We start from the raw sequence: 27,119 nt of genomic DNA on the forward strand, positions 1-27,119 counted from the left end.
GATTTTCTTAAAACGTGGTATTCTGAGATATTTTTTCAGGAGAAAACTCTCCTTAGGGTTCTCTTTTGAGGCTACACATTTAGACATACATGCAACACGAAATCTTTTCGAGTTACAACATGTTGTTTAGGAAAAACAAGATAATTTTGCAAGATGCGTTATTTCTTCTCATAAAGTTTAAGTATTTCCAATACATATGTATTTGTCTTTACTAGGCAACACTGTATTTCCTTATAACGTGGTATTCTTACATAGTCTTTCGAGAGAAAACTCTCCTGTGCGTTCTCTTTTGAGGCTGCATGCTTAGACAAAAACGCAACACCAAAGCTTTTCGAGTTATAACAAGTTGTTTAGGAAAAACAAGATAATTTCCCACGATGCGGGATTTCCTTAAAACGTCGTATTCTAACATATTTTTTAGAGAGAAAACTCTCCTGTGCATTCTCTTTTGAGGCTACAAGCTTACACATACACGCAACACCAATTCTTTTCGAGTTACAACGAGTTGTTTAGGAAAAACAAGATAATTTTGCATGATGCGTTATTTCTTTTCATAAAGTTTAAGTATTTCCAATAGGTACGTATTTGTCTTTAATCTGCAACACTGTGTTTCTTGTAACGTGGTATTGCTACATATTCTTTCGAGAGAAAACTCTCCTATGCGTTCTCTTTTGAGGCTGCACGCTTAGACAAAAATGCAACACCAAAGCTTTTGAGTTAAAACAAGTTGTTTAGGAAAAAAAGATAATTTCGTACGATGCAGGATTTCCTTAAAACGTGGTATTCTGACATATTTTTCCGAGAGAAAACTCTCCTGTGTGTACTCTTTTGAGGCTACACGCTGAGACATACAAGCTACACCAATGCGTTTCAAGTTACATCGTGCTGTTTAGGAAAAGCAAGATAATTTCACACGATGCAGGATTTCCTTAAAACGTGGTATTCTGACATATTTTTTCGAGAGAAAACTCTCCTGTGCGTTCTCTTTTGAGGCTATACATTTAGACATACACAACACACGAAATCATTTCGAGTTACAACATGTTGTTTAGGAATAACAAGATAATTTTGGACGATGCCTTATTTCTTCTCCTAAAGTTTAAGTATTTCCAATACGTACGTATTCTTCTTTACTCGGCAACACTATATTTCCTTATAACGTGGTATTCTTACATATTCTTTCGAGAGAAAACTCTCTTGTGAGTTCTCTTTTGAGGGTGCACGGTTAGACAAAAACGCAACTGCAAAGCTTTTCGAGTTACAACAAGTTGTTTAGGAAAAACAAGATAATTTCGCACGATACGAGATTTTCTTAAAACCTTTTATTCTGACATATTTTTTTGAGATAAAACTCTCCTGTGCGCTCTCTTTTGAGATTACACGCTTAGACATACATGCAACAACAAATCTTTTCGAGTTACAACGTGTTGTTTAGGAAAAACCAGATAATTTCGCACGATGCAGGATTTGCTTAAAACGTGGTATTCTGACATATTGTTTTGAGAGTAAATAATCCTGTGGGTTCTCTGTTGAGGCTAAACGTTTATACATACACGCAACACCAAATCTTTTCTAGTTAAAACAAGTTGTTTAGAAAAAAAAAGATAATTTTGAACGATGCAGGGTTTCCTTAAAAAGTGGTATTCTGACATATTTTTTTCATGAGAAAACTCTCCTGTGTGTACTCTTTTGAGGCTACATGCTGAGACATACAAGCTACACCAAAGCCTTTCGAGTTACAACGTGTTGTTTAGGAAAAACAAGATAATTTCGCACGATGCAGGATTTTCTTAAAACGTGGTATTCTGACATATTTTTTTCGAGAGAAAACTCTCCTGTGGGTTCTCTATTGAGGCTACACGTTTAGACATACATGCAACACGAAATCTTTTCGAGTTACAACATGTTGTTTAGGAAAAACAAGATAATTTTGCAAGATGCATTATTTCTTCTCATAAAGTTTAAGTATTTCTAATACATACGTATTTGTCTTTACTCGGCAACACTGTATTTCCTTATAACGTGGTATTCTTACATATTCTTTCGAGAGAAAACTCTCCTGTGCGTTCTCTTTTGAGGCTGCATGCTTAGACAAAATCGCAACACCAAAGTTTTTCGAGTTACAACAAGTTGTTTAGGAAAAACAAGATAATTTCGCATGATGCAGGATTTCCTTAAAACGTTGTATTCTGACATTTTTTTTAGAGAGAAAACTCTCCTGTGCATTCTCTTTTGAGGCTACAAGCATTCACATACACGCAACACCAATTCTTTTCGAGTTACAACGTGTTGTTTAGGAAAAACAAGATAATTTTGCACGATGCGTTATTTCTTTTCATAAAGTTTAAGTATCTCCAATAGGTACATATTTGTCTTTAATCTGCAACACTGTATTTCCTTGTAACGTGGTATTGTTACATATTCTTTCTAGAGAAAACTCTCCTGTGCGTTCTCTTTTGAGGTTGCACGCTTAGACAAAAATGCAACACCAAAGCTTTTGAGTTAAAACAAGTTGTTTAGGAAAAAAAGATAATTTCGTACGAGGCAGGATTTCCTTAAAACGTGGTATTCTGACATATTTTTCCGAGAGAAAACTCTCCTGTGTGTACTCTTTTGAGGCTACACGCTGAGACATACAAGCTACACCAAAGCGTTTCAAGTTACAACGTGTTGTTTAGGAAAAGCAAGATAATTTCACACGATGCAGGATTTCCTTAAAACGTGGTATTCTGACATATTTTTTCGAGAGAAAACTCTCCTGTGCGTTCTCTTTTGAGGCTACACATTTAGACTTACACGCAACATGAAATCTTTTCGAGTTACAACATGTTGTTTAGGAAAAACAAGATAATTTTTCACGATGCGTTATTTCTTCTCATAAAGTTTAAGTATTTCTAAATCGTACGTATTTGTCTTTACTCAGCAACACTGTACTTCCGTATAACGTGGTATTCTTACATATTCTTTCGAGAGAAAACTCTCCTGTGCATTCTCTTTTGAGGCTGCACGCTTAGACAAAAACGCAACACCAAAGCTTTTCGAGTTACAACAAGTTGTTTAGGAAAAACAAGATAATTTCGCACGATGCGGGATTTCCTTAAAACGTGGTATTCTGACATATTGTTTCGAGAGAAAACTCTCCTGTGCATTCTCTTTTGAGGCTACAAGCTTACACATACAGGCAACACCAATTCTTTTCGAGTTACAACGTGTTGTTTAGGAAAAACAAGATAATTTTGCACGATGCGTTATTTCTTTTCATAAAGTTTAAGTATTTCCAATAGGTACGTATTTGTCTTTAATCTGGAACACTGTATTTCCTTGTAACGTGGTATTGTTACATATTCTTTCGAGAGAAAACTCTCCTGTGCGTTCTCTTTTGAGGCTGCACACTTAGACAAAAACCAACACCAAAGCTTTTGAGTTAAAACAAGTTCTTTAGGGAAAAAAAAGATAATTTCGCACAATGCAGGATTTCCTTAAAACGTGGTATTCTGACATATTTTTTCGAGAGAAAACTCTCCTGTGTGTACTCTTTTGAGGCTACACGCTGAGACATACAAGCTACACCAAAGCGTTTCAAGTTACAACGTGTTGTTTAGGAAAAGCAAGATAATTTCACACGATGCAGGATTTCCTTAAAACGTGGTATTCTGACATATTTTTTCTGGAGAAAACTCTACTGTGCGTTCTCTTTTGAGGCTACACATTTAGACATACACGCAACACGAAATCTTTTCGAGTTACAACATGTTGTTTAGGTAAAACAAGATAATTTTGCACGATGCGTTATTTTTTCTCGTAAAGTTTAAGTATTTCCAATACATACGTATTTGTCTTTACTCGGCAACACTATATTTCCTTATAACGTGGTATTCTTACATATTCTTTCGAGAGAAAACCCTCCTGTGTGTTCTCTTTTGAGGCTGCACGCTTAGAAAAAACGCAACACCAAAGCTTTTCGAGTTACAACAAGTTGTTTAGGAAAAACAATATAATTTCACACGATACGAAATTTTCTTAAAACGTGGTATTCTGACATATTTTTTTTGAGATAAAACTCTCCTGTGCGCTCTCTTTTGAGGGTACATGCTTAGACATACTTGCAACACCAAAGCTTTTCGAGTTACAACGTGTTGTTTAGGAAAAACCAGATAATTTCGCACGATGAATGATTTCCTTAAAACGTGGTGTTCTGACATATTTTTTCGAGAGAAAATACTCCTGTGGGTTCACTTTTGAGGGTACACATTTAGACATACATGCAACACCAAATCTTTTTGAGTTACAACGTGTTGTTTAGGAAATACATGTTAATTTTTTACGATGCCTTATTTCTTCTCGTAAAGTGTAAATATTTCTAATATATACGTATTTGTCTTTACTCTGCAACACTGTAGATCCTTATAACATGGTATTCTTACATATTCTTTCGAGAGAAAACTCTCCTCTGCGTTCTCTTTAGAGGCTACACGCTTAGAGTTACACGCAACACCAAAGCTTTTCGAGTTACTTCGTGTTGTTTAGGAAAAACAATATAATTTTCACGATGCGGATATCCTTAAAATGTGGTATTATGACATATTTTTTCGAGAGAAAACTCTCCTGTGCATTCTCTTTTGAGCCTACAAGCTTAGACATACACGTACCACAAAATCTTTTCAAGTTACAATGTGTTGTTTAGGAAAAACAACACAATTTTGCACGGTGTGTTATTTCTTCTCGTATAGTTTAAGTATTTCCATTATGTACGTATTTGTCTTTAATCTGCAACACTGTATTTCCTTATAACATGGTATTCTTACATATTCTTTTGAGAGAAAACTGTCCTGTGCGTTCTCTTTTGAGGCTGCATGCTTAGACAAAAACGCAACACCAAAGCTTTTCGAGTTAAAACATGTCGTGTAGGGAAAAAAAAGATAATTTCTCACGATGAAGGATTTCCTTAAAATGTGGTATTCTGACATATTTTTTCGAGAGAAATCTCTTCTGTTTTCTCTGTTGAGGCTACACGCTGAGACATACAAGGTACACCAAAGCTTTTCGAGTTACAACGTGTTGTTTAGGAAAAACACGATAATTTCGCCCGATTCAAGATTTCCTTAAAACGTGGTATTCTGACATATTTTTTTCGACAGAAAACTCTCTTGTGCACTCTCTTTTGAGGCTATACGCTTAGACATACACGCAACACCAAATCTATTCGAGTTACAAAGTGTTGTTTAGTAAAAACAAGATAATTTTGCACCATGCATTATTTCTTCTCGTAATGTTTAAGTATTTCCAATACGTACGTATTTGTCTTTACAACTCTATATTTCCTTATAACGTGGTATTCTTACATATTCTTTCCAGAGAAAACTCTCATGTGCGTTCTATTTTGAGGCTGCACGCTTAGACAAAAATGCAACACTAAAGCTTTTGAGTTAAAACAAGTTGTTTAGGAAAAAAAAAAGATAATTTCGTACGATGCAGGATTTCCTTAAAACGTTTTATTCTGACATATTTTTTCGAGAGGAAACTCTCCTGTGTGTACTCTCTTGAGGCTACACACTGAGACATACAAGCTAAACCAAAGCGTTTCAAGTTACAACGTGTTGTTTAGGAAAAGCAAGTTAATTTCACATGATGCAGGATTTCCTTTAAACGTGGTATTCTGACATATTTTTTAGAGAGAAAACTCTCCTGTGTGTTCTCTTTTGAGGCTACACATTTAGACATACACGCAACACGAAATCTTTTCGAGTTACAACATGTTGTTTAGGAAAAACAAGATAATTTTGCACGATGCGTTATTTCTTCTCATAAAGTTTAAGTATTTCCAATACGTACGTATTTCTCTTTACTCGGCAACACTATATTTCCTTATAACGTGGTATTCTTACATATTCTTTCGAGAGAAAACTCTCCTGTGCATTCTCTTTTGAGGCTGCACGCTTAGACAAAAACGCAACTCCAAAGCTTTTCGAGTTACAACAAGTTGTTTAGGAAAAACAAGATAATTTCGCATGATACGAGATTTTCATAAAACGTGATATGCTGACATATTTTTTTGAGAGAAAACTCTCCTGTGTGCTCTCTTTTGAGGGTACACGCTGAGACATACATGCAACACCAAAGCTTTTCGAGTTACAACGTGTTGTTTAGGAAAAACCAGATAATTTCGCACGATGCAGGATTTGTTTAAAACGTGGTATTCTGACATATTGTTTTGAGAGTAAATAATCCTGTGGGTTCTCTTTTGAGGCTAAACCTTTAAACATACACGCAACAGCAAATCTTTTCGAGTTAAAACAAATTGTTTAGAAAAAAAAAAGATCATTTTGAACAATGCAGGATTTCCTTAAAACGTGGTATTCTGACATATTTTTTTCAAGAGTAAACTCTCCTGTGTGTACTCTTTTGAGGCTACACGCTGAGACATACAAGCTACACCAAAGCGTTTCGAGTTACAACGTGTTGTTTAGGAAAAACAAGATAATGTCGCACGATGGAGGATTTTCTTAAAACGTGGTATTCTGACAAAATTTTCGAGAGAAAACTCTCCTGTGGGTTCTCTTTTGAGGCTACACGTTTAGACATACATGCAACACGAAATCTTTTCGAGTTACAACATGTTGTTTAGGAAAAACAAGATAATTTTGCAAGATGCGTTATTTCTTCTCGTAAAGTTTAAGTATTTCCAATACGTACGTATTTGTCTTTACTCGGCAACACTGTATTTCCTCATAACGTGGTATTCTTACATATTCTTTTGAGAGAAAACTCTCCTATGCATTCTCTTTTGAGGCTGCACGCTTAGACAAAAACGCAAGACCAAAGCTTTTCGAGTTACAACAAGTTGTTTAGGAAAAACAAGATAATTTCGCACGATGCGGGATTTCCTTAAAACGTGGTATTCTGACATATTTTTTAGAGAGAAAACCCTCCTGTGCATTCTCTTTTGAGGCTACAAGCTTAGACATACACGCAGCACCAATTCTTTTCGAGTTACAACGAGTTGTTAGGAAAAACCAGATAATTTTGCACGATGCGTTATTTCTTTTCATAAAGTTTAAGTATTTCCAATAGGTACGTATTTGTCTTTAATCTGCAACACTCTATTTCCTTGTAAGGTGGTATTCTTATATATTCTTTCGAGAGGAAACTCTCTTGTGCGTTCTCTTTTGAGGCTGTACGCTTAGACAAAACGCAACACCAAAGCTTTTCGAGTTACAACAAGTTGTTTAGGAAAAACACGATAATTTCGCACGATACGAGATTTTCTTAAAACATGGTATTCTGACATATTTTTTTTGAGAGAAAACTCTCCTGTGCATTCTCATTTGAGGCTGCACGCTTAGACAAAAACGCAACACCAAAGCTTTTCGAGTTACAACGTGTTGTTTAGGAAAAACAAGATAATTTCACACGATACGAGATTTTCTTAAAACGTGGTATTCTGACATATTTTTTTTTGAGATAAAACTCTCCTGTGCGCTCTCTTTTGAGGGTACATGCTTAGACATGCATGCAACACCAAAACTTTTCGAGTTACAACAAGATGTTTAGGAAAAACATAATTTCGCACGATGCAGGATTTCCTTAAAACGTGGTATTCTGACATATTTTTTCGAAAGAAAATACTCCAGTGTGTTCACTTTTGAGGGTACACATTTAGACATACATGCAACACCAAATCTTTTCCAGTTACAACGTGTTGTTTAGGAAATAAATGTTAATTTTGTAAGATGCGTTATTTCTTCTCGTAAAGTGTAAGTATTTCTAATACATACATATTTGTCTTTAATCTGCAACACTGTATTTCTTTATAACATGGTATTCTTACATATTCTTTCGAGAGAAAACTCTCCTCTGCGTTCTCTTTAGAGGCTACACGCTTAGAGTTACACGCAACACCAAAGCTTTTCGAGTTACTTCGTGTTGTTTAGGAAAAACAATATAATTTTCACGATGCGGATATCCTTAAAATGTGGTATTATGACATATTTTTTCGAGAGAAAACTCTCCTGTGCATTCTCTTTTGAGCCTACAAGCTTAGACATACACGTACCACAAAATCTTTTCAAGTTACAATGTGTTGTTTAGGAAAAACAACACAATTTTGCACGGTGTGTTATTTCTTCTCGTATAGTTTAAGTATTTCCATTATGTACGTATTTGTCTTTAATCTGCAACACTGTATTTCCTTATAACATGGTATTCTTACATATTCTTTTGAGAGAAAACTGTCCTGTGCGTTCTCTTTTGAGGCTGCATGCTTAGACAAAAACGCAACACCAAAGCTTTTCGAGTTAAAACATGTCGTGTAGGGAAAAAAAAGATAATTTCTCACGATGAAGGATTTCCTTAAAATGTGGTATTCTGACATATTTTTTCGAGAGAAATCTCTTCTGTTTTCTCTGTTGAGGCTACACGCTGAGACATACAAGGTACACCAAAGCTTTTCGAGTTACAACGTGTTGTTTAGGAAAAACAAGATAATTTCGCCCGATTCAAGATTTCCTTAAAACGTGGTATTCTGACATATTTTTTTCGACAGAAAACTCTCTTGTGCACTCTCTTTTGAGGCTATACGCTTAGACATACACGCAACACCAAATCTATTCAAGTTACAAAGTGTTGTTTAGTAAAAACAAGATAATTTTGCACCATGCATTATTTCTTCTCGTAATGTTTAAGTATTTCCAATACGTACGTATTTGTCTTTACAACTCTATATTTCCTTATAACGTGGTATTCTTACATATTCTTTCCAGAGAAAACTCTCATGTGCGTTCTATTTTGAGGCTGCACGCTTAGACAAAAATGCAACACTAAAGCTTTTGAGTTAAAACAAGTTGTTTAGGAAAAAAAAAGATAATTTCGTACGATGCAGGATTTCCTTAAAACGTTTTATTCTGACATATTTTTTCGAGAGGAAACTCTCCTGTGTGTACTCTCTTGAGGCTACACACTGAGACATACAAGCTAAACCAAAGCGTTTCAAGTTACAACGTGTTGTTTAGGAAAAGCAAGTTAATTTCACATGATGCAGGATTTCCTTTAAACGTGGTATTCTGACATATTTTTTAGAGAGAAAACTCTCCTGTGTGTTCTCTTTTGAGGCTACACTTTTAGACATACACGCAACACGAAATCTTTTCGAGTTACAACATGTTGTTTAGGAAAAACAAGATAATTTTGCACGATGCGTTATTTCTTCTCATAAAGTTTAAGTATTTCCAATACGTACGTATTTCTCTTTACTCGGCAACACTATATTTCCTTATAACGTGGTATTCTTACATATTCTTTCGAGAGAAAACTCTCCTGTGCATTCTCTTTTGAGGCTGCACGCTTAGACAAAAACGCAACTCCAAAGCTTTTCGAGTTACAACAAGTTGTTTAGGAAAAACAAGATAATTTCGCATGATACGAGATTTTCATAAAACGTGATATGCTGACATATTTTTTTGAGAGAAAACTCTCCTGTGTGCTCTCTTTTGAGGGTACACGCTGAGACATACATGCAACACCAAAGCTTTTCGAGTTACAACGTGTTGTTTAGGAAAAACCAGATAATTTCGCACGATGCAGGATTTGTTTAAAACGTGGTATTCTGACATATTGTTTTGAGAGTAAATAATCCTGTGGGTTCTCTTTTGAGGCTAAACCTTTAAACATACACGCAACAGCAAATCTTTTCGAGTTAAAACAAATTGTTTAGAAAAAAAAAGATCATTTTGAACAATGCAGGATTTCCTTAAAACGTGGTATTCTGACATATTTTTTTCAAGAGTAAACTCTCCTGTGTGTACTCTTTTGAGGCTACACGCTGAGACATACAAGCTACACCAAAGCGTTTCGAGTTACAACGTGTTGTTTAGGAAAAACAAGATAATTTCGCACGATGGAGGATTTTCTTAAAACGTGGTATTCTGACAAAATTTTCGAGAGAAAACTCTCCTGTGGGTTCTCTTTTGAGGCTACACGTTTAGACATACATGCAACACGAAATCTTTTCGAGTTACGACATGTTGTTTAGGAAAAACAAGATAATTTTGCAAGATGCGTTATTTCTTCTCGTAAAGTTTAAGTATTTCCAATACGTACGTATTTGTCTTTACTCGGCAACACTGTATTTCCTCATAACGTGGTATTCTTACATATTCTTTTGAGAGAAAACTCTCCTATGCATTCTCTTTTGAGGCTGCACGCTTAGACAAAAACGCAAGACCAAAGCTTTTCGAGTTACAACAAGTTGTTTAGGAAAAACAAGATAATTTCGCACGATGCGGGATTTCCTTAAAACGTGGTATTCTGACATATTTTTTAGAGAGAAAACCCTCCTGTGCATTCTCTTTTGAGGCTACAAGCTTAGACATACACGCAGCACCAATTCTTTTCGAGTTACAACGAGTTGTTAGGAAAAAACCAGATAATTTTGCACGATGCGTTATTTCTTTTCATAAAGTTTAAGTATTTCCAATAGGTACGTATTTGTCTTTAATCTGCAACACTCTATTTCCTTGTAAGGTGGTATTCTTATATATTCTTTCGAGAGGAAACTCTCTTGTGCGTTCTCTTTTGAGGCTGTACGCTTAGACAAAACGCAACACCAAAGCTTTTCGAGTTACAACAAGTTGTTTAGGAAAAACACGATAATTTCGCACGATACGAGATTTTCTTAAAACATGGTATTCTGACATATTTTTTTTGAGAGAAAACTCTCCTGTGCATTCTCATTTGAGGCTGCACGGTTAGACAAAAACGCAACACCAAAGCTTTTCGAGTTACAACGTGTTGTTTAGGAAAAACAAGATAATTTCACACGATACGAGATTTTCTTAAAACGTGGTATTCTGACACATTTTTTTTGAGATAAAACTCTCCTGTGCGCTCTCTTTTGAGGGTACATGCTTAGACATGCATGCAACACCAAAACTTTTCGAGTTACAACAAGATGTTTAGGAAAAACATAATTTCGCACGATGCAGGATTTCCTTAAAACGTGGTATTCTGACATATTTTTTCGAGAGAAAATACTCCAGTGTGTTCACTTTTGAGGGTACACATTTAGACATACATGCAACACCAAATCTTTTCCAGTTACAACGTGTTGTTTAGGAAATAAATGTTAATTTTGTAAGATGCGTTATTTCTTCTCGTAAAGTGTAAGTATTTCTAATACATACATATTTGTCTTTAATCTGCAACACTGTATTTCTTTATAACATGGTATTCTTACATATTCTTTCGAGAGAAAACTCTCCTCTGCGTTCTCTTTAGAGGCTACACGCTTAGAGTTACACGCAACACCAAAGCTTTTCGAGTTACTTCGTGTTGTTTAGGAAAAACAATATAATTTTCACGATGCGGATATCCTTAAAATGTGGTATTATGACATATTTTTTCGAGAGAAAACTCTCCTGTGCATTCTCTTTTGAGCCTACAAGCTTAGACATACACGTACCACAAAATCTTTTCAAGTTACAATGTGTTGTTTAGGAAAAACAACACAATTTTGCACGGTGTGTTATTTCTTCTCGTATAGTTTAAGTATTTCCATTATGTACGTATTTGTCTTTAATCTGCAACACTGTATTTCCTTATAACATGGTATTCTTACATATTCTTTTGAGAGAAAACTGTCCTGTGCGTTCTCTTTTGAGGCTGCATGCTTAGACAAAAACGCAACACCAAAGCTTTTCGAGTTAAAACATGTCGTGTAGGGAAAAAAAAGATAATTTCTCACGATGAAGGATTTCCTTAAAATGTGGTATTCTGACATATTTTTTCGAGAGAAATCTCTTCTGTTTTCTCTGTTGAGGCTACACGCTGAGACATACAAGGTACACCAAAGCTTTTCGAGTTACAACGTGTTGTTTAGGAAAAACACGATAATTTCGCCCAATTCAGGATTTCCTTAAAACGTGGTATTCTGACATATTTTTTCGACAGAAAACTCTCCTGTGCATTCTCTTTTGAGGCTATGAGCTTAGACATACACGCAACACCAAATCTATTCCAGTTACAAAGTGTTGTTTAGGAAAAACAAGATAATTTTGCACCATGCATTATTTCTTCTCGTAAAGTTTAAGTATTTCCAATACGTACGTATTTGTCTTTACAACTCTATATTTCCTTTTAACGTGGTATTCTTACATATTCTTTTGAGAGAAAACTCTCACGTGTGTTATATTTTGAGGCTGCAACCTTAGACAAAAACGCAACACCAAAGCTTTTCGAGTTACAACAAGTTGTTTAGGAAAAACAAGATAATTTCGCACTATGCGGGATTTTCTTAAATTGTGGTATTCTGACATATTTTTTCGAGAGAAAACTCTCCTGTGCGTTCTCTTTTGAGGCTACATGCTTAGACATACACGTATCGCAAAATCTTTTGTGTTACAACGTGTTGTTTAGGAAATACAAGATAATTTTTTATGATGCTTTATTTCTTCTCGTAATGTTTAAGTATTTCTAATACGTACTTATTTGTCTTTAATCTGCAACACTGTATTTCCTTATAACGTGGTATTCTTACATATTCTTTCGAGAGAAATCTCTCCTATGCGTTCTCTTTTTAGGCTACATGCTTAGGCATACACGCATAACCAAAGCTTTTCGAGTTACCACGTGTTGTTTAAGAAAAAAAGATAATTTTGCAAGATGCGGGATTTCCTTAAAACATGGTATTCTGACATCTTTTGTTGAGAGAAAATTACTCTGTGGGTTCTCTTTTGAGGCTACACATTTAGACAACCACGGAACAACAAATCTTTTCGAGTTATAACGTATTGTTTAGGAAAAACAAGATAATTTCGCACTATGCGGGACTTCCTTAAAACGTGGTATTCTGACATATTTTTTCGAGTTAAAACTCTCCTGTGCGTTCTCTTTTTATACTACACGCTTAGACATACACCCCACACCAAATCTTTTTGAGTTTCAACGTGTTGTTTAGGAAATACAAGATAATTTTGTACGATGCATTATTTCTTCTCTTAATGTTTAAGTATTTCTAATATGTACGTATTTGTCTTTACTCTGCAACACTGTATTTCCTTGTAACGTGGTATTCTTACATATTCTTTCGAGAGAAAACTGTCCTGTGCATTCTCTTTTGAGGCTACACGCTTAGACATACACGCCACACCAAATCTTTTCCAGTTTCAACGTGTTGTTTAGGGAATACTAGATAATTTTGTAGGATGCGTTATTTCTTCTTGTAAAGTTTAAGTATTTCTAGTATGTACATATTTGTCTTTACTCTGCAAAACTGTATTTCTTTGTTACGTGGTATTCTTATATATTCTTGCTAGAGAAAACTCTCCTGTGCATTCTATTTTGAGGCTACACACTTAGACATACACTCAACACCAAAGCTTTTCGAGTTAAAACATGTTGTTTAGGAAAAACAAGATAATTTCGCACTATGCAGGATTTCCTTAAAACGTGGTATTTTGACATATTTTTTTAGACAGAAAATTCTCCTGTGGGTTCTCTTTTCAGGCTACACGTTTAGACATACACGCGACACCAAATCTTTTCGAGTTACAATGTGCTGTTTAGGAAATGCAAGTTAATTTTGTACGATGCGTTATTTCTTCTCGTAAAGTTAATTATTTCTAATACATATGTATTTGTCTTTCCTCTGCAACACTGTATTTACTTATAACATGGTATTCTTACATATTCTTTCAAGAGAAAACTCTCCTGTGCGTTCTCTTTTGAGGCTACACCCTTAGACATACACGCAACACCAAAGCTTTTCGAGTTACATCCTGTTGTTTAGGAAAAACAAGATAATTTCGCACGATGCGGGATTTTCTTAAAACGTGTTATTCTGACATATTTTTTCAAGAGAAAACTCTCCTGTGCATTCTCTTTTGAGACTACCAGCTTAGACATACACGTACCACAAATTGTTTTCGAGTTACAAAGTGTTGTTTAGGAAAAACAAGAAAATATTGCACGATGCGTTATTTCTTCTCGTAAAGTTTATGTATTTCCAATATGTATGTATTTCTCTTTAATTTGCAACACTGTATTTCCTTATAACGTGGTATTCTTACATATTCTTTTGAGATAAAACTGTCCTGTGTGTTCTATTTTGAGCCTACATGCTCAGACATACAAGCTACACCAAAGCTTTTTGAGTTACAACGAGTTGTTTAGGAAAAACAAGATAATTTCGCACGATGCAGGACTTCCTTAAAACGTGGTATACTGACATATTTTTTAGAGAGAAAACTCTCCTGTGCATTCTCTGCTGAGGCTACAAACTTAGACATACACGCAACACCAAATCTTTTCGAGTTACAATGTGTTGTTTAGGAAAAACAAGATAATTTTGCACGATGCGTTATTTCTTTTCGTAAAGTTTAAGTATTTCCAATAGGTACGTATTTGTCTTTAATCTGCAACACAGTATTTCCTTGTAACGTGGTATTCTTACATATTCTTTAGAGAGAAAACTCTCCTGTGCGTTCTCTTTTGAGGCTACACACTTAGACATACACGCAACACTAAATCTTTTCGAGTTACAACGTGTTGTTTACGAAAAACAAGATAATTTCGCAGGATGGGGGATTTCCTTTAAACGTGGTATTCTGTCATATTTTTTCGAGAGAAAACTCTCCTTTGCGTACTCTTTTAAGGCTACATGCTTAGACGTACACACAACACCAAATCTTTTCGAGTTACAACATGTTGTTTAGGAAATAGAAGTTAATTTTTTACGATGCTTTCTTTCTTCTAATAATGTTTAAGTATTTCTAATACGTACGTATTTGTCTTTAATCTGCAACACTGTATTTCCTTGTAATGTGGTATTCTTACATATTCTTTCGAGAGAAAACTCTCCTGTGTGTTCTCTTTTGAGGCTACACGCTTAGACATACACGCCACACCAAATCTTTTCCAGTTACAACGTGTTGTTTAGGAAAAACTAGATAATTTGTATGATGCGTTATGTCTTCTCGAAAGTTTAAGTATTTTTAATATGTACGTGTTTGTCTTTACTCTGCTAAATTGTATTTGCTTGTAACGTGGTATTCTTACTTATTCTTGCAAGAGAAAACTCTCCTGTGCATTCTATTTTGAGGCTACACACTTAGACATACACACAACACCAAACCTTTTTGAGTTAAAACATGTTGTTTAGGAAAAACAAGATAATTTCACACGATGCAGGATTTCCTTAAAACGTGGTATTCTGACATATTTTTTCGAGAGAAAATTCTCCTGTGGGTTCTCTTTTGAGGCTACACGTTTAGACATACATGCAACACCAAATATTTTCGAGTTACAACGTGTTGTTTCGGAAATACAAGTTAATTTTGTATGATGCGTTATTTCTTCTCTTAAAGTTTAAGTATTTCTAATACATACGTATTTGTCTTTAATCTGCAACACTGTATTTACATATAACGTGGTATTCTTACATATTCTTTTGAGAGAAAATTCTCCTGTGCGTTCTCTTTTGAGGCTACACGCTTAGACATACACGCAACACCAAAGCTTTTCGAGTTACATCCTGTTGTTTAGGAAAAACAAGATAATTTCGCACGATGCGGGATTTCCTTAAAACGTGGTATTCTGACATATTTTTCGAGAGAAAACTCTCCTGTGCATTCTCTTTTGAGACTACCAGCTTAGACATACATGTAACACAAAATCTTTTCGAGTTACAACGTGTTGTTTAGGAAAAACAAGATAATATTGCACGATGCCTTATTTCTTCTCATAAAATTTAAGTATTTCCAATATGTACGTATTTGTCTTTAATCTGCAACACTGTATTTCCTTATAACGTGGTATTCTTACATATTCTTTTGAGATAAAACTGTGCTGTGCGTTCTCTTTTGAGGCTACACATTTAGACATACACGCAACACCAAAGCTTTTCGAGTTAAAACGTATTGTTTAGGAAGAACAAGATAATATCACACAATGCTGGATTTCCTTAAAACGTGGTATTCTGACATATTTTTTCTAGAGAAAACTCTCCTGTGCATTCTGTTTTGAGGCTACACGCTTAGTCATACAGGCAACACCAAATCTTTTCGAGTTGCAACGTGTTGTTTAGGAAAAACAAGATAATTTTGCATGATCCTTTATTTCTTCTCGTAAAGCTTAAGTATTTCTTATATGTTCGTATTTGTCTTTACTCTGCAACACTGTATTCCATTATAACAAGGAATTCTTATATATTCTTTCGAGAGAAAACTCTCCTGTGCATTCTCTTTTGAGGCTACATGCTTAGACATGCACGCAACACCAAAGCTTTTTGAGTTAATACTTGTTGTTTAGGAAAAACAAGATAATTTCGCATGATGCGCGATTTCCTTAAAACGTGGTATTCTGACATATTTTTTGGAGAGAAAATTCTCCTGTGGGTTCTCTTTAGAGGCTACACATTTAGACATACACGCAACATAAAATCTTTTCGAGTTACAACGTGTTGTTTAAGAAAAACAACATAATTTTGGACGATGCGTTATGTCTTCTTGTAAATTTAAAGTATTTCTAATACGTATGTATTTGTCCTTACTCTGCAACACTGTAATTGCTTATAAAGTGGTATTCTTACATATTCTTTCCAGAGTATACTCTCCTGTGCGTTCTCTTTTGAGGCTACACGCTTAGACATACACGCAACACCAAAGCTTTTCAAGTTACAACGTGTTGTTTAGGAAAAAGAAGACAATTTTGCACGATGCTTAATTTCTTTAAAACGGGGAATTCTGACATGTTTTTTTGAAAGAAAACTCTCCTGTGCGTTCTCTTTTGAGGTTAGAAGCTTAGGCATACACGTAACACCAAATCTTTTCGAGTTACAACATGTTATTTAGGAAAAACAAGATAATTTTGCACGATGCGTTATTTCTTCTCGTAAAGTTTAAGTATTTCCAATATGTACATATTTGTCATTAATCTGCAATACTGTATTTCCTTATAACGTGGTATTCTTACATATTCTTTCGAGTGAAAACTCTCCTGTGCATTCTATTTTGAGGCTACACGCTTAGACATAAACGCAACATCAAAGCTTTTCGAGGTAAAAAATGTTGTTAAGGAAAAACAAGATAATTTCACATGATGCAGGATTTACTTAAAACATGGTATTCTGAGGTATTTTTTCAAGAGAAAACTCTCCTGTGCGTTCTCTTTTGAGGCTACAAGCTTAGACATACACGCAACAACAAATCTTTTCAAGTTACAACGTGTTGTTTAGGACAAACAAGATAATATTGCACGATGCGTTATTTCTTCTGTTAAAGTTTAAGTATTTCCAATACGTACGTAATTGTCTTATTCTGCAACACTATATTTCCTTATAACGTGGTATACTTACATATTCTTTCGAGAGAAAACTCTCCTGTGCATTCTCTTTTGAGGCTACGCGCTGAGACATACAAGCAACAACAAAGCTTTTCCTGTTACAATGTGTTGTTTAGGAAAAAACAGATAATGTCACATGATGCAGGATTTCCTTATACTTGGTATTCTGACATATTTTTTCGAGAGAAAATTCTCCTGTGGGTACTCTTTTGAGGCTACACGTTTAGACATAAACGCGACACCAAATCGTTTCGAGTTACAAGGTGTTGTTTAGGAAATATAAGATAATTTTGTACGATGCGTTATTTCTTCTCACAAAATTTAAGTATTTCTAATTCGTACGTATTTATCTTTACTCTGCAACACTCTATTTCCTTATAACCTGGTATTCTTACATACTCTTTCTGAGAAAACTCTCCAGTGCGTTCTCTTTTGAGGCTACACGCTTAGACATACACACAACACCAAAGCTTTTCGAGTTACAACATGTTGTTTAAGAAAAACAAGATAATTTTGCACGATGTGGGATTTCTTTAGAACGTGGTATTCTGACATATTTTTTCGAGTGAAAACTCTCCTGTGTGTTCTCTTTTGAGGCTACACTCTTAGACCTACACGCCACTTCAAATCTTTTCAAGTTACAACGTGTTGTTTAGGAAATATAAGATAATTTTGTATGATGTGATATTTCTTCTCGTAATGTTAAACTGTTTCTAATATGTACATATTTGTCTTTAGTCTGCAAATCTGTATTTCATTGTCATACATATTGTTGCAAGAGAAAACTCTCCTGTGCATTCTCCTTAGAGGCTACTCACTTAGACATACACGCAACAGCAAAGCTTTTCGAGTTCAAACATATTGTTTAGGAAAACCAAGATAATTTCGCACAATGCGGGATTTACTTAAAACGTCGTATTCTGACATATGTTTTCTAGAGAAAACTCTCCTGTGTGTTCTCATTTGGGGCTACACACTTAGACATACACGCAACACCAAATCTTTTTGAGTTACAATGTGTTGTTTAGGAAAAACAAGATAATTTTGACTATGCGTTATTTCTTCTTGTAAAGTTTAAGTATTTCTAATAAGTACATACATGTCTTTACTCTGTAACATTGTATTTCCTTATAATGTCGTATTCTTACATATTCTTTCGAGAGAAAATTCTCCTGTGCGTTCTCTTTTGAGGCTAAACACTTAGGCATACACACAACACCAAAGCTTTTCGAGTTACAACGAATTCTTTAAGAAAAACAAGATAATTTTGCACGATGTGGGATTTCCTTAGAACGTGGTATACTGACATATTTTTCGAGAGAAAACTCTCCTTTGCATTCTCTTTTGAGGCTACAAGCTTAGACATACACGTAAAAAAAATAATTTTGCATGATGCGTTATTTCTTCTCATAAAGTTTAAGTATTTCCAATACGTACGTATTTGTCTTTACTCTGCAACACTGTATTTCCTTATAACGTGGTGTTCTTACATATTCTTTCGAGAGAAAACTCTCCTGTGCGTTCTCTTTTGAGGCTGCATGCTTAGACATACACGCAACACCAAAGCTTTAAGAGTTACAAGTTGTTTAGGAAAAACAAGATAATTTCGCATGATACGGGGTTTTCTTAAATGTGGTATTCTGACATATTTTTTCGAGAGAAAACTCTCCTGCGTGTTCTCTTTTGAGGCTACATGCTTAGACATACACACAACACCAAAGCTTTTCAAGTTACAACGTGTTGTTTAAGAAAAACAAGATAATTTTGCGCGATGCAGGATTTCCTTAAAACGTGGTATTCTGGCATATTTTTCTGAGATAAATTTCTCCTGTGGGTTCTCCTTTGAGGCTACATGTTTAGACATACACACAACACAAAATCTTTTCGAGTTACATCATCTTGTTTAGGAAATATTAGATAATTTTGTACGATGCGTTATTTCTTCTCATAATGTTTAAGTATTTCTAATATGTACATATTTGTCTTTACTCTGTAAAACTCTATTTCCTTGTAACGTGGTATTCTTATATATTCTTGCGAGAGAAAACTTTCCTGTGCATTCTCTTTTGAGGCTACACACTTAGACATACACGCAACACCAAAGCTTTTCAAGTTAAAACATGTTGTTTACGAAAAACAAGATAATTATGCACGATGCAGGATTTCCTTAAAACGTGGTATTCTGACATATTTTTTCGAGAGAAAATACTCCTGTGGGTTCTCTTTTGAGGCTACACGTTTAGACATACACACAACACGAAATCTTTTCGAGTTACAACATGTTGTTTAGGAAATACAAGATAATTTTGTACGGTGTGTTATTTCTTCTGGTAAAGTTTAAGTATATCAAATACGTACGTATTTGTCTTTACTCTGCAACACTATATTTCCTTATAACATAGTATTCTTACATATTCTTTCGAGGTAAAACTCTCCTGTGTGTTCTCTTTTGAGGCTGCATGCTTAGACAAAAACGGAACGCCAAAGCTTTTTGAGTTACAACAAGTTGTTTAGGAAAAACAAGAATTTCGCACGATGCGGAATTTTCTTAAAACGTGGTATTCTGACATATTATTTCTAGAGAAAACTCTCCTGTGCGTTCTCTTTTGAGGCTACACGCTTAGACATACATGCAACACCAAAGCTTTTCGAGTTAAAACATGTTGTTTAGGAAAAAACAAGATAATATCCCACGATGCGGGATTTCCTTAAAACGTGGTAATCTGACATATTTTTTCGAGAGAAAACTCACCTGTGCGTTCGCTTTTGAGGCTACACGCTTAGACATACACGCAACACCAAATCTTTTCGAGTTACAATGCGTTGTTTAGGAAAAACAAGATAATTTTGCACGATGCTTTATTTCTTCTCATAAAGTTTAAGTATTTCTAATACATACGTATTTCTCTTTACTCTGCAACACTTTATTTCCTTGTAACGTGATATTCTTACATATTCTTTCGAGATAAAACTCTCCTGTGCGTTCTCATTTGAGGCTACACGCTTAGACATACATGCAACACCAAAGCCTTTCGAGTTACAACATGTTGTTTAGGAAAAGCAAGATAATTTTCTTACGATGCGGGATTTCCTTAAAACATGGTATACTGACATTTTTTCGAGAGAAAACTCTCCTGTGTGTTCTCTTATGAGTCTACAAGCTTTGACATCCACGCAACAACAAATCTTTTCGAGTTACAATGTGTTGCTTAGGAAAAACAAGATAATTTTGCACGATGTGCTATTTCTTCTCCTAAAGTTTAAGTATTTCCAATACATAAGTATTTGTCTTTACTCTGCAACACTGTATTTCCTTATAACGCGGTATTCTTACATATTCTTTCGAAAGAAAACTCTCCTGTGCATTCTCTTTTGAGGCTGCGTGCATAGACAAAAGCGCAACACCAAAGCTTTTCTTGTTACAACAATTTGCTTAGGAAAAACAAGATAATTTCGCACGATGCAGGATTTCTTTAAAACATGGTATTCTGACATATTGTCTCGAGAGAAAACTCTCCTGTGACTTCACCTTTGATGCTACAAGCTTAGACATACACGCAACACCAAATATTTTCGAGTTACCACGTGTTGTTTAGGAAATACCAGATAATTTTGTACGATGCCTTATTTCTTCTCGTATAGCTTAAGTATTTCTAATACGTACATATTTGTCTTACATATTCTTTCAAGGTAAAACTCTCCTGTGTGTTCTCTTTTGAGGCTGCATGCTTAGACAAAAACGGAACGCCAAAGCTTTTCGAGTTACAACAAGTTGTTTAGGAAAAACAAGATAATTTCGCACGATGCGGAATTTTCTTAAAACGTGGTATTCTGACATATTATTTCGAGAGAAAACTCTCCTGTGCACTCTCTTTTGAGGCTACATGCTTAGACATACACGCAACACCAAAGCTTTTTGAGTTAAAACATGATGTTTAGGAAAAACAAGATAATATCCCACCATGCAGGATTTCCTTAAAACGTGGTATTCTGACATATTTTTTCGAGACAAAACTCACCTGTGCATTCGCTTGTGAGGCTACACCCTTAGTCATTCACGCAACACCAAATCTTTTCGAGTTACAATGCGTTGTTTAGGAAAAACAAGATAATTTTGCATGATACTTTATTTCTTCTCATAAAGTTTAAGTATTTCTAATACATACGTATTTGTCTTTACTCTGCAATACTGTATTTCCTTGTAACGTGGTATTCTTACATATTCTTTTGAGAGAAAAATCTCCTGTACGTTATCTTATGAAGCTACAAGCTTAGACATCCATGCAACAACAAATCTTTTCGAGTTACAATGTTTTGCTTAGGAAAAACAAGATAATTTTGCACGATGCGTTATTTCTTCTCTTAAAGTTTAAATATTTCCAATACGTACGTATTTGTCTTTACTCTGCAACATTTTATTTCCTTATAACGCGGTATTCTTACATATTCTTTCGAGAGAAACCTCTCCTGTGCATTTTCTTTTGAGGCTGCGCGCTTAGACAAAAACGCAACACCAAAGCTTTTCGAGTTACAACAATTTGCTTAGGAAAAACAAGATAATTTCGCATGATGAGGGATTTCCGTAAAACATGGCATTCTGACATATTGTTTCAAGAGAAAACTCTCCTGTCACTTCTCCTTTGAGGCTACACGCTTAGACATACACGCAACACCAAATCTTTTCGAGTTACAACGTGTTGTTTAGGAAATACCAGATAATTTTGTATGATGCCTTATTTCTTCTCATATAGTTTAAGTATTTCTAATACGTACGTATTTGACTTTACTCTGCAACACTGTAATTCCTTATAACGTGGTATTTTTACATATTCTATCGAGAGAAAACTCTCCTGTTCATTCTCTTTTGAGCCTACACGCTTAGACATACAAGCAACACCAAAGCTTTACGAGTTACAACGTGTTGTTTAGGAAAAACAAGATAATTTTGCACGATGCATTATTTCTTCTCGTGAAGTTTAAGTATTTCCAATACGTACTTATTTGCCTTTATTTGCAACACTGCATTTCCTTATAATGTGGAATTCTTACATATTCTTTCAAGAGAAAACTCTCCTGTGCATTCTCTTTTGAGGCTGCGTGCTTAGACGAAAACGGAACACCAAAGCTTTTCGAGTTACAACGTGTTGTTTAGGAAAAACAAGAAAATTTTGCACGATGCTTTATTTCTTCTCATAATGTTTATGTATTTCTAATACGTACGTATTTGTCTTTACTCTGCAACACTGTCTTTCCTTGTAACGTGGTATTCTTACATATTCTTTCGAGATAAAACTTTCCTGTGCGTTCTTATTTGAGGCTACACGCTTAGGCATACATGCAACACCAAAGCTTTTCGAGTTACAACGTGTTGTTTAGGAAAAGCAAGATAATTTTCTTACGATGCGGGATTTCCTTAAAACATGGGATACTAACATATTTTTTCGAGAGTAAATTCTCCGGTGCGCTCTCTTTTGAGGCTACAAGCTTAGACATCCACGCAACAACAAATCTTTTCGAGTTACAATGTGTTGCTTAGGAAAAACAAGATAATTTTGCACGATGCTTTATTTCTTCTCGTAAAGTTTAAGTATTTCCAATACATACGTATTTGCCTTTACTCTGCAACACTGTATTTCCTTATAACACGGTATTCTTATATATTCTTTCGAAAGAAAACTCTCCTGTGCATTCTCTTTTGAGGCTGCGTGCTTAGACAAAAGCACAACACCAAAGCTTTTCTTGTTACAACAATTTGCTTAGGAAAAACAAGATAATTTCGCAAGATGTGGGATTTCCTTAAAGCGTGGTATTCTGACATATTGTTTCGAGAGAAAACTCTCCTGTGACTTCTCCTTTGAGGCTACATGCTTAGACATACACGCAACACCAAATCTTTTTGAGTTACAATGTGTTGTTTAGGAAATACCAGATAGTTTTGTACGATGCCTTATTTCTTCTAGTATAGTTTAAGTATTTCTAATACGTACGTATTTGTCTTTACTCTGCAACATTGTATTTCCTTATAACGTGGTATTCTTACATATTCTATCAAGGTAAAACTCTCCTGTGTGTTCTCTTTTGAGGCTGCATGATTAGACAAAAACGGAACGCCAAAGCTTTTCGAGTTACAACAAGTTGTTTAGGAAAAACAAGATAATTTCGCACGATGCGGAATTTTCTTAAAACGTGGTATTATGACATATTATTTCTAGAGAAAACTCTCCTGTGCGTTTTCTTTTGAGGCTACACGCTTAGACATACACGCAACACCAAAGCATTTCGAGTTAAAACATCTTGTTTAGGAAAAACAAGATAATATACCATGATGCGGGATTTCCTTAAAACATAGTATTCTGACATATTTTTTCGAGAGAAAACTCACCTGTGCATTCGCTTTTGAGGCTACACACTTAGACATACACGCAACACCAAATCATTTTGAGTTACAATGCGTTGTTTAGGAAAAACAAGATAATTTTGCACGATGCTTTATTTCTTCTCAAAAAGTTTAAGTATTTCTAATACGTATGTATTTGTCTTTACTCTGCAACATTGTATTTCCTTGTAACGTGGTATTCTTACATATTCTTTCGAGAGAAAAATCTCCTGTACGTTCTCTTATGAGGCTACAAGCTTAGACATACACGCAACACCAAATCTTTTCGAGTTACAACATGTTGTTTAGGAAATACCAGATAATTTTGTACGATGCCTTATTTCTTCTAGTATAGTTTAAGTATTTCTAATACGTACGTATTTGTCTTTACTCTGAAACACTGTATTTCCTTGTAATGCGGTATTCTTACATATTCTTTCGAGAGAAAACTCTCCTGTGCATTCTCTTTTGAGGCTGCGTGTTTAGACAAAAACGCAACACCAAAGCTTTTCGAATTACAACAATTTGCTTAGGAAAAACAAGATAATTTCGCACGATGAGGGATTTCCTTAAAACATGGTATTCTGATATATTGTTTCGAGAGACGACTCTCCTGTGATTTCTGCTTTGAGGCTACACGCTTAGACATACACACAACACCAAATCTTTTCGAGTTACAACGTGTTGTTTAGGAAATACCAGATAATTTTGTACGATGCCTTATTTCTTCTCGTATAGTTTAAGTATTTCTAATAAGTACGTATTTGTCTTTACTCTGCAACACTGTATTTCCTTATAACGTGGTATTCTTACATATTCTTTCGAGAGAAAACTCTCCTGTGCATTCTCCTTTGAGGCTACACGCTTAGACATACACTCAACACCAAAGATTTACGAGTTACAACGTGTTGTTTAGGAAAAACAAGATAATTTTGCACGATGCATTATTTTTTTCTCGTAAAGTTTAAGTATTTCCAATACGTACGTATTTGTCTTTACTCTGCAACACTGCATTACCTTATAACGTGATATTCTTACATATTCTTTCAAGAGAAAACTCTCCTGTGCATTCTCTTTTGAGGCTGCGCGCTTAGACGAAAACACAACACCAAAGCTTTTCGAGTTACAACGTGTTGTTTAGGAAAAACAAGATAATTTCGCATGATGCGGGATTTCCTTAAAACTTGGTATCCTGACATATTGTTTCGAGAGAAAACACTCCTGTGCCTTCTCCTTTGAGGCTACTCCTTAGACATACACGCAACACCAAATCTTTCGAGTTACAATGTGTTTTTAAGGAAATGCAAGATAATTTTGTATGATGCGTAATTTCTTCTTGTAAAGTTTAAGTATTTCTAATATGTACAAATTTCTCTTTACTATGCAACACTGTATTTCCATGTAACGTGGTATTCTTCCATATTCTTTTGGGGGGAAATACTCCTGTGGGTTCTCTTTTTAGGCTACACACTTAGACATACAGGCAACACCAAAGCTTTTCAAGTTAAAACGTGTTGTTTAGGAAAAACAAGATAATTTCGCACTATGCGGGGTTTTCTTAAATGTGGTATTCTAATATATTTTTTCCAGAGAAAACTCTCTTTGTGTTCTCTTTTGAGGCTACATGCTTAGTCATACACGCAACACCAAATCTTTTCGAGTTATAACTTGATGTTTAGGAAAACAAGATAATTTTTCACAATGTTTCATTTGTTCTCATAAAGTTTAAGTATTTCTATTAAATTCATATTTATCTTTACTCTGCAACACTGTATTTCGTTATAACGTGGTATTCTTACATATTCTTTTGAGAGAACACTCTCCTGTTCGTTCTCTTTTGAGGCTGCACGCTTAGACATACACGCAAAACCAAAGCTTTTCGAGTTAAAACGTGTTGTTTAGCAACAACAAGATAATTTCGCACTATGCGGGATTTCCTTAAAACGTGGTATTCTGACATATTTTTTCGAGAGAAAACTCTCCTGTGCGTTCTCTTTTGAGGTTACACTCTTAGACAAACACGCAACACCAAATCCTTTCAAGTTACAATGTGTTGCTTAGGAAAAATAAGATAATTTTGGACGATGCGTTATTTCTTCTTGTAAAGTTTAAGTATTTCTAATACGTACGTATTTGTCTTTACTCTGCAACACTGTATTTCCTTATAGCGTGGTATTCGTACATATTCATTCATGAGAAAACTCTCCTGTGTGTTCGCTTTTGAGGCTATATGCTTAGACATACACGCAACACCAAAGCTTTTCGAGTTACAATGTGTTGTTTATGAAAAACAAGATAATTTCGCACAATGCGGGATTTCCATAAAACGTGGTATTCTGACATATTTTTTCGAGAGAAAACTCTGCTGTGCATTCTCTTTTGAGGCTACAAGCTTACACATACACGCAATACCAAATCTTTTCGAGTTACCACGTGTTGTTTGGGAAAAACAAGATAATTTTGCACGATGCGTTATTTCTTCTGGTAAAGTTTAAGTATTTCAAATACGTACATATTTGTATTTACTCTGCAACACTCTATTTCCTTATAACGTAGTATTCTTATATATTCTTTCAAGAGAAAACTGTCCTGTGCATTCTCTTTTGAGGCTACACGATTAGACATACACGCAACACCAAAGCTTTTCGAGTTAAAACAATTTGCTTAGGAAAAACAAGATAATTTCGCACGATGAGGGATTTCCTTAAAACGTGGTATTCTGACATATTGTTTCGAAGGAAAACTCTCCTGTGACTTCTCCTTTGAGGCTACATGCTTAGACATACACGAAACAACAAATCTTTTCGAGTTACAACGTTTTGTTTAGGAAATACCAGATAATTTTGTACGATGCCTTATTTCTTCTCGCATAGTTTAAGTATTTCTAATACGTACATATTTGTCTTTACTTTGCAACACTGTATTTCCTTATAATGTGGTATTCTTACATAGTCTTTCGAGAGAAAACTCTCCTGTGCATTCTCTTTTGAGGCTACACGCTTAGACATACATGCAACACCAAAGCTTTACGAGTTACAACGTGTTGTTTAGGAAAAACAAGATAATTTTGCATGATGCATTATTTCTTCTCGTAAAGTTTAAGTATTTCGAATACGTATGTATTTGTCTTTACTCTGCAACACTGTATTTCCCTATAACGTTGTATTCTTACATATTCTTTCAAGAGAAAACTCTCCTGTGCATTCTCTTTTGAGGCTCTGCGCTTAGACGAAAACGCAACACCAAAGCTTTTCGAGTTACAACAAGTTATTTAGGAAAAACTAGATAATTTTGCACAATGCGGGATTTCCTTAAAACATGGTATCCTGACATATTGTTTCGAGAGAAAACACTCCTGTGCCTTCTCCTTTGAGGCTACTCCTTAGACATAAAGGCAACACCAAATCTTTTC

This window comes from Apodemus sylvaticus, chromosome 20 (assembly GCF_947179515.1).
Source record: "Apodemus sylvaticus chromosome 20, mApoSyl1.1, whole genome shotgun sequence".
Classification (NCBI taxonomy): domain Eukaryota; kingdom Metazoa; phylum Chordata; class Mammalia; order Rodentia; family Muridae; genus Apodemus; species Apodemus sylvaticus.